Source organism: Magnolia sinica, chromosome 16 (assembly GCF_029962835.1).
Source record: "Magnolia sinica isolate HGM2019 chromosome 16, MsV1, whole genome shotgun sequence".
Lineage (NCBI taxonomy): Eukaryota > Viridiplantae > Streptophyta > Magnoliopsida > Magnoliales > Magnoliaceae > Magnolia > Magnolia sinica.
Genome location: NC_080588.1, coordinates 38738820 through 38753421, shown reverse-complemented (window position 1 = coordinate 38753421; position 14602 = coordinate 38738820). Strand labels below are relative to the sequence as shown.

General features: G+C 38.8%; 1 non-coding gene across 1 annotated transcript; it reads right to left on the bottom strand.

Annotated features, from left to right (window-relative positions):
* Positions 1–11557: 11557 nt before the first annotated feature.
* LOC131229927 (small nucleolar RNA R71) lies at positions 11558–11664 on the bottom strand. Its single transcript, XR_009163663.1, has one exon. It is a non-coding gene; the product is annotated as a small nucleolar RNA R71 (small nucleolar RNA).
* Positions 11665–14602: the final 2938 nt, after the last annotated feature.

Genomic DNA, 14602 nt, shown 5'->3' with positions numbered 1-14602 from the left:
TATAATTTCAAGTAAAGTCTGAGATAATATAAATTTGAGAAATACAAACCACTCGTTTATTGGTTAGTTAAAACGAAGTAGAAAAGTAAAGTAAAAATGGCCAAGAACAAGAAAATTTGTATCTTACTTTTCTTTAATTTCATGTCATATTTTTTAAAGAAGTCCTTATATATGTTGAAAGTTTCTTTTTTATCATGATGTTGCATATGCATTTCATATTAATAGTGTGCACCTCTTATGTATCTTCTATATCAAGTTAATCTAATATATGTATTTTCATTATGACACATACACATATCCACCAATAGACATATAGATGCATCTTTTCATAATCATTCATACATGTATCCACCAATAGATGCGTGGATATATCCACCTCATTAACTCTATTCATGTATATTTCATAATTAAGAGACACTTCTCCAAAGGTCACCTAAAGTCTGTATAAGCCTAACCCTTAGTCCATTTGGAAAACATAAAACATCATTTCTTGTAATTTTCTTTCTTTAAATTCCTCTAGTTTATTAAGAAAAGGTTAAAAAGACAATAACTTATCTTCTTACTAGTTCAAATCAACAATTGAGATTATTTTGGTGCTAAGATCAGCTACAAACTCTATGAGCATGTAGGCTCAGTTGAATCCTATGAACAATATGACGGAGTTTTATTGTACCATTGGAAAGTGTAAACTGTGAACCACTCGTTTAGCGATCAATGAAAGGAAAGTGGAAAAGTATAAGAAAAATAATCATCAAATAAGAAAAACCTCATTTTACATCTCTTTCATCATCTTTCATGTTCTTTGGAGAAGTCTTGAAGTCATTTATATCTTAAAAGTTTAGGTGGATCATGAAACTAAGTTATAATTTCAAGTCAAGTGTGAGATAATATATATTTTTAAGAAATACAAATAATTGGTTTTGTGGTATGTTAAAGGGAAGTAGAAAAGTACAATAAAAACAAACAACAAAAGGAAAAAATTTGTTTTACTTTTCTTTCATTGTTTGTCATATCTTTTAAAGAACCTTATATATGTTGAAAGTTTTAATTTATCACGATGTTGTAAATGTGTTTCATACTAATATCGTGTACCTCTTATGTATCTTGTCATGCCCCAGACTCAAAAACTGGATTTACAAAATTTTCGATCACCGAATCCGGCACCGACAGCCTCTGTAGTACTCCATTCTCAGCTCTTGGTACCCATATGCCAGGTTCTGATCCCGGGATCCTGCAATGAGGATTTTCAACATAAATTTATTTCATAAGAAGCATATACATAAGCATAGCCCACAAACAACAACTAACAACATCACCACTATAACGTCTCAGAAAAATCTGTACAAACACCCGAGTACCACCTCAGGCAGAAATCCATAAGGACCATATTCTGTAGAAATTTAGGCAAAAATTAAATAAGTATTAAACTAAATTAATCTATGGATTTAGCTTGAACCACCATTTACACAATGGCAAGACCCAAAACCATCAAAATCGCTAACTTAAGACTACTTGAAAACCTAGAGAAATCCCATGAGCCTGTCGCTCTTGGGAATGCATTGAAACTTCGTATCAGACCTGGACCGCACATCGAAAGTCCGATGACCGCGAAACTATAGAGTTATATTCGTCCTACTGGGCTTGACAACCATCATGGGAATTGAGCCCAGACTGTTGCATTTCAAACCCTAGTTATTACCTGAATTTACATACATGATAATGTTTAATGTCATATTTTAATTGTGTTTTTGTTGCAGGGAATAATTAGGAGCGTGGACTGAAAAAGAGTGCTACAAGCATTAAATTAATGCTCCGAAGTCACCAAAGCAAGGGACGGACTCCAAAGGACCAAGATTGACTGATTCACATGCCAGGGATCTGAGGAAATCAAGTCGTTCACATTAAAGAGGCCCGAAAAAGATCCAGAATGCAAGATCACATGGTTCCAACCATCTATTCGGTCCGAAACTTCATACATGGCATGGGGCCATAAATTAACTGTACATATTAAATTTCATCCATTGGATCACTGAGGAAGTGGCCCAACAGACATATCAGCCTGTTACCATTAATTTGGGGCCCACATACAATCTGGATATGCCTCAACTTTGGACTCAATGCCTTAAATGGGGAGACAAATTAAATGGATGGATTAGATTGCTCAGAAACATCGCAGTGGACCCCACCCGAACAGTGCGTGCATACTACACTCATGCATCAACCGTGCACTATAGTCAAAGTCGGGTCAAACCGACTTTGACCAACAACTCTAGCAACAAAAATGGAAATTTGTGTTTTTAAACAGCATCCGGAAAGAGATTGCCGGTTCGTAATTGTGGGCCCCATAAATTGTCCAAACGGACAATCCGGACCGTCCATCAGAGTCCCCGGGTCCCTCTCATCCAAGCCCAAGTGACAGAATTGAAAAAGACAATGAAGATTAGTTTTTCAACCGTTCAAAAGCGGAATGGATGGCAAGAAGCGAAATCACATGGGCTGCATCAACATACAGTAAAAACCATACTTAGTTGATGATGAGGCCCAAAAGGCCCGCTGTTTTGAGAACGGCTTACGTAATGGCCTCAGGAGAGCTATCGTTGGGCACATGCTCCGACATTCGAGGAGGTAGTTCAAAGGGCCCAAGTCTACGAGGCAAAGTGGGTCGACTCGCAGAGGGTTCACGATCATAGAGAAGACCGAAAGAGGAAGGCCCCCTCCGGTGGCTCTCAGGGACAGCATCACCGATCTCAACAGAGGCGCGCAGGCTGCCCAGCCGCCAACAACACCTCCGGTACTACCTTCACGACAGTTTACTGACACTTACTTTGGATGCAATGGGGTAGGATACCATAGGTAAGAGTGCCCCCGCCCCCAGCAGCTGCAACAGTCAAGAGGGCCACAATAGCCTTCATCACAGTAGCAGTAGAGACCCCCACATCAACCGTCGAGGCCCCAGTAGCAGCAGCAGCAGCCGTGACCTCAGTCGGGATCTACAGCTCCCCAACCGACCCAGAGCAAGTTCTACATGGCCCAGCAGGACCCACAGTCATCAGGAGGAGTCGTCGACGATTCATGCGACCAGGCCTTAGGATTGTCTTGATAGATTAGTCATCGATGGGGTTGTGAGTGAAAAAGGCCAGCTATATGTCCCAGAGGGGGGTGAATAGGACTATGCTAAATTAAAACTTTAACAGCGGAATATAAATGAATAAAGGAAAGAAAGCATAATAAATAAATCATAGTACTAAAATGAAAAGCAACCTTAAAATTCTAGTCTTGAGAGGTTGATACAAATGTTGTTCTAAGGACAACCTTACACCAAAAACCAAGGTTTATGGTAGGACAACCTTATTTATAGAAAGGTCTTTGTATTAAAAACTCAAACTGAAGAGGAATAAAAAGAAATAGCAAGAAAGAAAGTCTAAACTATTACAACATTTCTCACAATGCTTGAAATGTAAATATTACAACATTCACATCCACACATACATCCCACAAATTTGAATGATAAAAGAAATAGAAATTACACAAACATTCAAATCACAAGACACAAAGAATTATAGTGGTTCGCCTGTGTATACACCAACTGTTAAACAACAGCCACACAGCTTGCTACTTCACTCCTAATATCCTCACACAGGGGATATTAGCTTCATTATGAAAAATAGGTTTTTCTCAGGTTCACCCAAAACCTTCACAATTGTGTCTTTCAAATGGGCTTACACAATTCAAAAACCCCAACCTCTGAGTTTTCTGGCTCTCCTCAGATAACCACACAATGAGATTTTCTGGCTTAATCTCAAAAGAAACCAAAATAAGAAAATTTACAATAATGTAAAATATCTGGATTTCTCCTTTTATAGCAGCCCGGAAGAACCAATCGGAGTAGAAGTTCAAATGTAGAAGTTCAATGTCCAATACTCACTTTGAAATGGTTCTAAGTTCTAGATTGATTTTAAATTAAATCAGTTGGGCTAGCTCTATTTGATTTTGATTCCAAGAAGAAGGAATACAGCAATTCCTCTTTCAAATCAGATTAGAATATCGAAACAAAATCAAATTGACAAAGTTAACAAAAGAGAATATTAAATATGCACAAAGTAGCTTAAAATGAACACAAACTTATCTCAGAGTGATGCCTTGATTTTTCTTGAATTAGATTATGAAACTCTGAAATTCTTGCTCTATTTATAGTTATAGAAATCACGTCTTCGACTGGTCCTGAGGACACTAGACTGGTCGTAGATCGAACAAATTTTTAAATTTTTGAGCACGATCGGATAAAACTGTTCCACAACTGGTCGTAGCCTGTTCACGACAGATCGTGAGCCCTCCACGACTGGTCATGAGGTAGCAGGTTTCGTTGCTGTAGTTTGAGTCGAAGCTGTTGGACTAGTCGTGAATGAATCATGTACTATTCACACGGCCGGTCGAGCAGAGTCCAGGACTGGTCATGGCTCAACTAAATTTTTTTAAAAATTTGCAACAACTCAGGATTGGTTCTAAAATTTCTTGGACTGGTCGAGGCAGTGTTAGGACTAGTCGAACAGGGTTCAGGACTAGTCTTAGAACAGTCCAAATTCATATAAAGTGATTCAATTTGAATTATGTATACAAAATGACCTACCCTAAGGTCAATCTAAGGTCTTTCATACTTGGGACATGAAGTATGAACATTGAAACTTTATTTCTTCAGATGATGGTTGACCTTTGAAGATTATGAAGCTTGAGATCTCTACATGTGTAGCTTGAACTTGAGATCTTCTAAAGCTTGGATTTGTCATTCTTGAGTTGTTCTTCATCTTGAGTTGAACATTATCTTGAATCTTGAACAAGCACTCATCTTTTCGATGTAGCTTCAAAAACTCTTAACATTAAAGCTTACATAAGTGGGTAAAGTACTTGACCTTGCATTTCTTGAAGTAGATCACCGTTCTTTCTTAACTTGAAGCATTGTGATACAATGTCTTGAACATATAAGTAAGCATGCTACACAAGACACAGATTGTGTTTTTGGCACCACAAAATTTGACAACCAAAGGAGTAGGAAACCATAGCACTTACAGTGAGGCTGCATAGTATCACAGTTTCGATCGTTTCTGATCGGGATATGAGGATTAACGGGGTTATCATAGCATAAATGAGGCATCTTGGGAGCACGAGGCTGAGGTTCGCAAGCGCTATCCACATCTCTTCGATGTTTGATTGTATGTGGTGGTTCGGATTATATATATCTAGTAATATGGTTTCCCTTCCTTTGTGAGCTCGTCTAGTTACGTTATAGTGTAAATTTTGAGGATGAAATTTTTATTAAGAGGAGAGAGCTGTAAGGTCTATATCCTAGTCCATATCGTTCCTTAGACTCTCACAATCCTCCCTGTCAAATTTCGGTAACCCGCGACCTATAGGTAGCGTTTGTGTGCGACCTTAAGTCACATCCCGAAGATCTAAGTCAACTCAACTTAAAACATATACCCTAGTGACCACGCCATTGCCACGGTTCCAACGCCACATCTCGTGCACCAATGCGATACCCAGGGTAAGAGTTGTGGGCCAGCGCATATTTTGAGAAAAATGCCGCGCATTGTAAATTCTGAGAGAATCTCTACCCACCTATCACATTAATCAATCAAGTACAAGTTAAGTACACATCCCATCACAACTCATGCTTTCTTTCTCTCCAAGACAAGCAACCCTCCCCAAAGTCAACTCTCATGTCACTCACACCCATCACTCCATCACATCTCCCTTACAACCCATCCTCTCATTCTCATCCTCTACCCATTCCCCAAGCAACCAAGGAGAGAAAACGTCCAAGCATTCCAAGGAGAGATTAGCCAAGTATGTGGCCCACTTCCTACCCCAAAACTCTCAATCCACCCTTCAATCTTCATCTTTCACCATTAAAGGTTGAGCCAAGGAGCTTAGCATTCCAAGGAACCAAGAAGAAGATCCAACGGTGGGTGTTTTGTAAGATTACATCGCAATTTTAGTGATGGGCTAAGTGGGGCCTATCGATTGATGGATCCTACTTTGGACCCTAGGTGTGGCCGATGGCCCACCATGATTCATATGTTTATTCCATGATAGGGCTATTCTTCATGGACCCCATCATGATGTTTATTTTGGTTGTAAGAAGGTCATCTAGACCTTGCAATTTGATTGGTAGGAAATGGATTTCCATCATGGATTCTTTTGATTTTTAGGCCCACATGTGGTGGGACCCATTTAATGTATGTATTGTAAAGCCCAATGGAGGGCTCATTGTGGCGGAGCCCCTCCCCTCAATAGGATTCTCTCTCTCTCTCTCTCTCTCTCTCTCTCTCTCTCTCTCTCTCTCTCTCTCTCTCTCTCTCTCTCTCTCCCATTTTTATAGCCCACCATGATGCATGTATTTTTATCTAAACCATCCACTGAACGGACCACCTTGCTGTCCACTAGTGGGACCACCCACGCTGTCCAAATGGGCCTGCATGACCGGCCAGTCACACAAGCCCAATGGAAGGGAAAATACAAAGATCGGCTAGATCCCAAGCTGGGTAGGCCACCTACGTGGACCCCACCTTATCATACATGTTGCATCTAGACCGTCCAGACGCTGGGGTCTGGATGAAGGTAAAATACAAATATCAGCTTTATTCAAAGCTGGTGGGCCACACGTGTGGACCCACCTTGATGTATTTACTTCATCCACATAGTCCAGTAACTGGATGTGTGGGGCCTACCTGATGATGTGTGGTGTCCACACCATCCAGCAAAGGACGGTGGGACCCACCTGATGAATGTGTTTTATATCCACGTTGTCCATTTGGACGTGGGACTCCACCCTGCACGTGTGGTGTCCACACCGTCCAGCTGGGATGGTGGGACCCACTGTGATATATGTGTTTCATCCAAACCATCCATTTGTTACACGCACGGACAGGGCTAGTAGCCTAGCAGGTGGGACGCTACTGGAGGATGTCCAACAGCTGTGGACCTGAAACTGACTTATATATCAACAGTTACAGTGGATCTCATTTCACATCTCTTTCATTGCCTGTCATGTACTCGGGAGAAATCTTGATGTGATTTATATGCCAAAAGTTAAAGTGGATCATGAAACTAACTTATAATTTCAAGTAAAGTCTGAGATAATATAAATTTGAGAAATACAAACCACTCGTTTATTGGTTAGTTCAAACGAAGTAGAAAAGTAAAAATGGCCAAGAACAAGAAAATTTGTATCTTACTTTTCTTTAATTTCATGTCATATTTTTTAAAGAAGTCCTTATATATGTTGAAAGTTTTTTTTATCATGATGTTGCATATGCATTTCATATTAATAGTGTGCACCTCTTATGTATCTTGTATATCAAGTTAATCTAATATATGTATTTTCATTATGACACATACACATATCCACCAATAGACATATAGATGCATCTTTTCATAATCATTCATACATGTATCCACCAATAGATGCGTGGATATATCCACCTCATTAACTCTATTCATGTATATTTCATAATTAAGAGACACTTCTCCAAAGGTCACCTAAAGTCTGTATAAGCCTAACCCTTAGTCCATTTGGAAAACATAAAACATCATTTCTTGTAATTTTCTTTCTTTAAATTCCTCTAGTTTATTAAGAAAAGGTTAAAAAGACAATAACTTATCTTCTTGCTAGTTCAAATCAACAATTAAGATTATTTTGGTACTAAGATCAGCTACAAACTCTATGAGGATATAGGCTCAGTTGAATCCTATGAATAATATGACGGACCTTTATTGTACCATTGGAAATTGTAAACTGTGAACCACTCGTTTAGCGATCAATGAAAGGAAAGTGGAAAAGTATAAGAAAAATAATCATCAAATAAGAAAAACCTCATTTTACATCTCTTTCATTATCTTTGATGTTCTTTAGAGAAGTCTTGAAGTCATTTATATCTTAAAAGTTTAGGTGGATCAAGAAACTAAGTTATGATTTCAAGTCAAGTGTGAGATAATATATATTTTTAAGAAATGCAAACAATTGGTTTTGTGGTATGTTAAAGGGAAGTAGAAAAGTATAATAAAAACAAATAACAAAATGAAAATTTTTGTTTTACTTTTCTTTCATTGTTTGTCATATCTTTTAAAGAACCTTATATACATTGAAAGTTTTAGTTTATCACGATGTTGTAAATGTGTTTCATACTAATATTGTGTACCTCTTATGTATCTCGTCATGCTCCAGACTTAGAAACTGGACTCACAAAATTCCCGATCATCGAATCCGGCACCGACAGCCTTCGTAGTACCCCATTCTCGGCTCCTGACACCCATATGCCATGTTCTGATCCCGGGATCCTGCAAGGAGGATTTTCAACATAAATTTGATTCATAAGAAGCATATCCATAAGCATAACCCACAAATAATAACCAACAACATCACCACTGTAACGTCTTGAAAAAATCTGTATAAACACCCGAGTACCACCTCAAGCAGAAATCCATAAGGACCATATTCTGTAGAAATTTAGGCAAAAATTAATTACGAATTAAACTAAATTAATCTATGGATTTAGCTCGAACCACCATTTACACAATGGTAAGACCCAAAACCATCAAAATCACTAACTCAAGACTAGGAGAAATCCCATGAACCTGTCGCTCTTGGGAATGCATTGAAACTCCGTATCGGACCTAGACCGCACGTCGAAAGTCCGATGACTGTGAAACTATAGAGTTATATCCGTCCTACTGGGCTTGACAACCATCATGGGAATTGAGCCCAGACTGTTGCATTTCAAACCCTAGTTATTACCTGAATTTACATACATGATAATGTTTAATGTCATATTTTAATTGTGTTTTTGTTGCAGGGAATAATTAGGAGCGTGGACTGAAAAAGAGTGCTACAAGCATTAAATTAATGCTCCGAAGTCACCAAAGCAAGGGACGGACTCCAAAGGACCAAGATTGACTGATTCACATGCCAGGGATCTGAGGAAATCAAGTCGTTCACATTAAAGAGGCCCGAAAAAGATCCAGAATGCAAGATCACATGGTTCCAACCATCTATTCGGTCCGAAACTTCATACATGGCATGGGGCCATAAATTAACTGTACATATTAAATTTCATCCATTGGATCACTGAGGAAGTGGCCCAACAGACATATCAGCCTGTTACCATTAATTTGGGGCCCACATACAATCTGGATATGCCTCAACTTTGGACTCAATGCCTTAAATGGGGAGACAAATTAAATGGATGGATTAGATTGCTCAGAAACATCGCAGTGGACCCCACCCGAACAGTGCGTGCATACTACACTCATGCATCAACCGTGCACTATAGTCAAAGTCGGGTCAAACCGACTTTGACCAACAACTCTAGCAACAAAAATGGAAATTTGTGTTTTTAAACAGCATCCGGAAAGAGATTGCCGGTTCGTAATTGTGGGCCCCATAAATTGTCCAAACGGACAATCCGGACCGTCCATCAGAGTCCCCGGGTCCCTCTCATCCAAGCCCAAGTGACAGAATTGAAAAAGACAATGAAGATTAGTTTTTCAACCGTTCAAAAGCGGAATGGATGGCAAGAAGCGAAATCACATGGGCTGCATCAACATACAGTAAAAACCATCCATGATCGACCGAAATTTCATCCTGCATCCAATGGACGGGTTGGATTTATCAAGATAGCAACGAAGTGGGCCCCACCAACATCGTAGCATGATCAGTGCACAATCCTTGTATTCACGTCCGGACGAAGACCGGCTCTTGCGGGTTGTTCTGTCATCTCAATGACGACCGGATGCATGATCCAGACCGTTTAGAAGATTCACCGATTTCTATTTTCAGCTGTCCAATTCTCCACCGATTTCTATTTTCATACACAGCTCTCCACTGCCCCTGACATCTATAAAAGGGCCTGAGACGTCCAAAGCAAGGGAGAGCAGCAGAAGGGAGAACGAGATCCAGAGCTCGGTTTGGAGAGAAGAAAGAGAAGAGAAAGAGAGAGAGGAAGAAAGAAGAGAGAGAAGGATGTTCTCCTTTTATCAATTTTATTTTTCTTTCTTTTTATTTGAATTCATGGATTGCTAATATTTTAGCTAAGGCTGAGATGAAGCCCCTAATTTGAATAACTTTTGTTATGTGTTGATTTCATCTGATTTGATTGATTTGTTTCTTTCTCTATTGTGCTTAATTGAAAACTCCGTGCTTCTCCATTCTATGAGCTTAACCAAAGTCTAGATGTGGATGTTGTTTGGAATCTTATTCTATGTGCTTGTGTCTAACCATGAACAGGTTTCCTATAGAGAAAGAAATAGGAATCTACATCTCTTCATGCCTAACCATGGATGGAAAGATGTGATCCCTATACTTTAAGGGATTATACATTCTGTGTGCCCGACCAAGGACTAGAGTGTGCTTTATTTATTTACATCAATCTAAATTAGGGTGAATCAACAAGTAAAACAAGGGTTATGATAATTAGAGGTGGATTCGAAAGTCCTAGTCTTCTCCTTGATTGAATTTTCCTTATTGCTCTTAGTTATTTTTCATAGATTAGTGATAGTTTACTTAATAGTTCGCTAAACCCTTTGTTGGATTAGTTAAGAAGAATTGTAAATTTCGAATTGTGACAACCAGTCCTCATGGGAATGATCTCGTAATACGTACCATATCTACATCTGATTCATATACATGCGAATTTAAAATCATTTAAATCAAAGTGGTTTAAATAAAATATCAAGTTTTTGGCGCCATTGCCGGGGACAGTTTCGGTCCAAATTGGATTTAGGATTCTTTCTTATCATAATTCATAGCCTTAGGATTTTTCTAGCATTATTTTAGAAAATTTAATTTATTTTTATTTTTATTTTGTTTACAGGAATTGGGGAAGGAAGCTGCAAAATAAAATTGTCTTCAAAAGGAGGAGTTCCCAAATCTTCGGTCATCGATCATCTCCTTTTCCGGGTTCTCTTTTCCAATTCTTGTTTACATAGTTTTATCTTCCTTTTAGGAATTCATAATTGTTAGTTCCAGTTTTATTTCTCTTAGGTTGCATCTTAGTTTTGTTTTATTTCTTACATTGCAATAACATAGTTTATGCTAGGGTGGAGATCTCTGAACATAGAACTAGCACCTGTTGATCCTGAAATAGAAAGAACATTTCGTAGAAGATTGAGAAACATTCTATTTGAAATGGCAGACGAGAATGGTATTAAATCTCTTAGAGATTATTCAGCTCCTGTCCAATTTAATGCGCCTTCATGCATAGTGTTGCTAGCCACCACGGTAGCACACTTTGAACTTAAACCTGGGGTCATACAATTGTTGCCCTCCTTCTATGGTTTAGATAAGGAGGATCCACATCATCATGTGAAAGAATTCCTAGACATTTACTCTACCTTTAGGTTCCAAAACTTTTCAGATGATTCGATCCGTTTGCGCCTTTTTCCTTTTTCTTTGAAGGATAAGGCGAAAGCATGGTTGAATTCTCTGGAAGTTGGGTCTATCACTACATGGTACCAACTATCTAAGAAGTTCTTAAACAAGTTCTTCCCTGTTCACAAAACTAATGCTCTCCGTAGAGAAATTACTAATTTCACACAAAAAGAGGTTGAGGACTTTCATGAATGTTGGGAAAGATGGAAGGACTTGCTTCTTAAGTGCCCACACCATGGTTTTGAGAAGTGGCAATAGGTTCAATATTTCTATGATGGTTTGACACCCCAAAACCGGCGCATGGTAGATGCCACCAGTGGAGTGTCATTCATGACTAAAAGTGATGTCGAAGTGTGGAATTTCTTTGAAACCTTATGTGAAAACTCCCAGCAATGAGACTATTCAAATAGAGGTGAAAGAAGTCCTCAATCACAGAAGAAAGGTGGTATAAAAGAGATAAGAGTCATGCCAGATCTTTATGCCAAGATTGATAGCCTGACAAAGAAAGTTGATGCTTTGATGTTGAATAATGGACCTCCACAAACAACTCAAATCGAGTCATGTGCCCTATGTTCCAGTCCCGCCCATCCTAAGCAATCTTGTCCATCTGGTGCAGCATTTCCAGAATTTCTCTTTGAACAAGTGCATGCTATAAACACCTTTTAGAGACCTGGGAATGATCCTTACTCAGACACCTACAACCCAGGGTGGGCTAGACATCCAAATTTTTCTTGGGCAGAAGGACCATAACAAGGAGGACCATCTGAAAATCCTCTTATGCAACCTTACCCACAAGTTGTTAGTCAACAGCTTCAATAGTTTTCGCAATATCAACAACCTCCTGCACAATCAAGGAAACCATCTCTTGAAGATACACTCAATCTGAGTATGCAGAGTTCTCTTCAATTTCGAAAAGACACCCAACAAACTTTACAAGCTAACCAGCAAAGCTTACATGCAAATGCGCAATCTATTATCAAGTTAGAAGTACAGTTGGGTCAACTTGCTGCCACATTGAGTGAGAGAGAGAAAGGCAAGTTTCTTAGCCAACCTTTGACAAATCTAAAAGGACAGAATGAGATTGGCTCTAATTCAAACCAAGAACAATATCATGAGCAAGTCAAATCAATCATTACCCTTAGGTCTAGTAAACAGATCGAGAACAAAGTAGAGATGCCTAGGGAAGAATCAAATTCCAAATCGGAAGATCAAAATGAAGCGAAGAGACATACTAATGCATCGAAGCCCAAAAGCACTCTGACTCTCCAGGTACCACTCATGTACCATCTTATGTGCCTAAAGCACCTTTTCCTCAATGTCTGGCACCAGTTAAGAAAGGAAACAACTTTAATGAGATATTGGACATGTTTAAGAAAGTGCAAATTAACATTCCATTACTTGATGTTATCAAACAAGTCCATGCTTACGCTAAGTTTCTTAAAGATTTATGTACTCAAAAGCGTAAGATGAATGTTTATAAGAAGGTCTTCGTTGCAAAGCAACTCAGCTCCATGATTCAAAACAACACCCCTCCTAAATTTAGGGATCCAGGAGCTCCTACCATTTCTTACGTCATAGGAGATCATAAGATTGAGAAGGCATTGCTTGATTTAGGGGCGAGCGTCAATTTGTTACCATATTCTGTGTATGAGCAGCTAAGAGTTGGTGAGCTGACATCAACTAAAATAACACTACAACTAGATGATAGATCTGTCAAGGTGCCCCATGGTGTTATTGAGGATGTGCTAATCCAGGTTGATAAGTTTTATTTTCCAGTGGATTTCATCGTTCTAAATACTCAGCCTGTCCAGAATCCTACTAGTCAAATCCCGATTATTCTAGGACGTCCATTCTTAGCCATGTTATCATAAATTGTAGGAATGGAGTTATGAAGTTGTCTTTTGGTAACATGAAGATTAAACTTAATGTTTTCAATGCTGGACAACAACCAGCAGACTTGGATGATATATTTGAAGTGGACATGATTGAGAGTCTAGTGCATGAATCTTTCCTTCAATCTTTCGAAGACGCACTTGAGACTTTCTTATCACATTTTGGCATGGATTTTGACATAGAAAGTTTCATCCAAGAAGTCAATGCATTGCTTGACTTTACTCCTATAATGGAGACTAGAAAATGGAAAGCTAAAGTGAAACTTCTTCCACCCTCTGAGTCTAAACTGGTCCCGTCTGTTGAGAAACCACCTGACCTTGACCTTAAAAAATTACCTACAAATGCAAAGTATGCATTTTTAGGTCCTTCTGAGACTCTGTCTATCATCATAGCGTCTAGCCTTGAGAAGGAACAAGAGAGTAGGTTGCTTAATGTTCTTAGAGAATATAAGGCAACAATTGGGTGGACAATCGCAGACATAATGGGAGTATGCCCCACTGTGTGTATGCATCATAATGATCTTGAAGAAAATACGAAAACGTCACGTGAAATGCAAAGGAGGCTTAACCCTATCATGGAAGAAGTTGTTCGAGCGGAAGTGCTTAAATTATTAGACGATGGTATCATTTACCCTATTTCAGATAGCACGGTTCAAGTTGTTCCCACAAAGTCTGGGATTGGTTAATCAAGGTGTTGAGGAAATTTAGTTGGCGGACCCAGGTTATCAAGATTGATTAATTCATGGTCCATTATTATTTGGCTGAAGACGTTAAACTTAGCGCTCCTGGGTGGCAACCCAGCTTTTCATTCCATTTCATTTTTCTAGTTCAATGTTTGTGGGTAACATTGCTGCAAACCCTCATGAGACTACAACTCGTCCACTAGGGGCAACCGAGGGGTTTAAAGGCTTATTACATACGCTAAATGCAATCGAGAGCACCTACGAAAGGGGTATAGGTAGGATCTTCTTGTTGTGATTTTATTTTTGTTACTTTGCTTTTGTTGATTTCTCTCTTGTGCTGACTCCCTTTTACGTTGATATTTTTGGGAAAGCCTCTTAATTCTTCGTCCAAGTGCTATCTTTCTATCACTTTTTTATTTTTGTTGTCCCATGTGCATTGCATGCTTGTATTTTCTTGGTCTTGAGCAAAAAAATTGTGAAAATTTTTAAATTTTTCTGGAATTTCTTGTGAATTGGAAGTGATTTTAATAGCCATCTTGGATTTAGAATTAAAAGATACGTGTGTTGCTAATGTATGACTCTTGGATTCAGTTGTCTATTAGATT